This window comes from Symphodus melops, assembly GCF_947650265.1.
Source record: "Symphodus melops genome assembly, chromosome: 5".
NCBI classification, from domain to species: domain Eukaryota; kingdom Metazoa; phylum Chordata; class Actinopteri; order Labriformes; family Labridae; genus Symphodus; species Symphodus melops.
Genome location: NC_136695.1, coordinates 8,021,510 through 8,024,009, shown reverse-complemented (window position 1 = coordinate 8,024,009; position 2,500 = coordinate 8,021,510).

The following is a 2,500-nucleotide window of genomic DNA, read 5'->3' as shown; positions in this document are numbered from 1 at the left end:
CATCAATATCATCATCATCATCATCATCACCAGAATCATCATCATCATCATCATAATTACCATCATCATCATCATCCTCATCATCATCACCATCACCATCATCATCACCACCAGTATCATCATCATCACCATCATCATCATCATCATCCTCATCATCATCATCATCAACATCATCATCATAATCACCATCATCTTCATCAACAATATCATCATCATCATCAACGTCATCATCATCATCATCATCCTCACCATCATCATCATCATAATCACCATCATCATCATCATCAATATCATCATCATCATCATCATCATAATCACCATCATCATCACCAGTATCATCATCATCATCACCATCTTCATCATCATCATCACCATCATCATAATCACGATCATCATTATCATCATCATCACCATCATCATCAATATCATCATCATAAATATCATCATCATCATCATCACCAGAATCATCATCATCATCATCATCATAATTACCATCATCATCCTCATCCTCATCATCATCACCATCACCATCATCATCACCAACAGTATCATCATCATCACCATCATCATCATCATCATCCTCATCATCATCATCATCATCATCATCATCATCATCAAAATCACCATCATCATCATCATCATCATCTTCATCATCATCATCAAAATCACCATCATCATCATCAATATCATCATCACCATCATCATAATCACCATCATCATCATCAATATCATCATCATCACCATCATCATCATCATCATAAACACCATCATCATCATCATCAATATCATTATCATCATCATCATCCTCAATATCATCATCATCATCATCACCAGAATCATCATCATCATCACCATCACCATCATCATCACCACCAGTATCATCATCATCACCATCTTCATCATCATAATCATCATCATCACCATCATCATCACCATCATCCTCATCATCATCATCATCATCATAATCACCATCATCATCATCATCAATATCATCATCATCATCAATATCATCATCATCATCATCATCATCCTCACCATCATTATCATCATAATCACCATCATCATAATCATCATCAATATCATCATCATCATCATCATCATCATAATTACCATCATCATCACCAGTATCATCATCATCACCATCTTCATCATCATCATCACCATCATCATCATCATAATCACGATCATCATCATCATCATCTACACCATCATCATCATCACCATCATCATCATCATCATCATCATCATCATCAATATCATCATTATCATCATCCTCATCATCATCATCAAAATCACCATAATCATCATCAATATCATCATCACCATAATCATAATCACCATCATCATCATCACCATCATCATCCTCATCATCATCAACACCATCATCATCATCATCACCATCATCATCATCCTCACCATCATCCTCATCATCAAAATCACCATCATCATCATCAATATCATCATCACCATCATCATAATTACCATCATCATCATCAATATCATCATCATCATCACTACCAGTATCATCGACATCATCATCATCATCACCATCATCATCATCATCATCATCATCACCAGTATCATCATCATCATGATCACCATCATCATCAACATCACCAGTATCATCATCATCATCATCATCATCATCATCCTCATCATCATCATCATCATCTTCATCAGCATCATCATCATCACCAGTATCATCATCATCATCATCATCATCATAATCACCATCATCACCATCATCATCATAATCACCATCATCATCAATATCATCATCATCAATAACATCATCATCATCATCATCATCATCACCAGAATCATCATCATCATAATTACCATCATCATCATCATCCTCATCATCATCACCATCACCATCATCATCACCACCTTATCATCATCATCACCATCTTCATCATCATAATCATCATTATCACCATCATCATCATCATCATCCTCATCATCTTCATCATCATCATATCACCATCATCATCATCATCAATATCATCACCATCATCAACGTCATCATAATCATCATCCTCACCATCATCATCATCATAATCACCATCATCATCATCATCAATATCATCATCATCATCATCATCATCATCATCATCATCATCACCATCACCATCATCATTAATATAATCATCATCATCATCAACACCATCATCATCATCCCCATCACCATCATCATCATCCTCATCATCATAATCACCATCATCATCATCATCATCAATATCATCATCATCATCATCCTCATCATCATCATCATCATAATCACCATCATCATCATCATTCATATCATCATCATCATAATCACCATCATCATCATCAATATCATTATCATCATAATCACCATCATCATCATCATCATAATCACCATCATCATCATCATCAATATCATTATCATCATCATCATCACTATCATCATCATCCTCACCAGAATCATCATCATCATCATCATCATCATCACCATCACCATCATCATCACCACCAG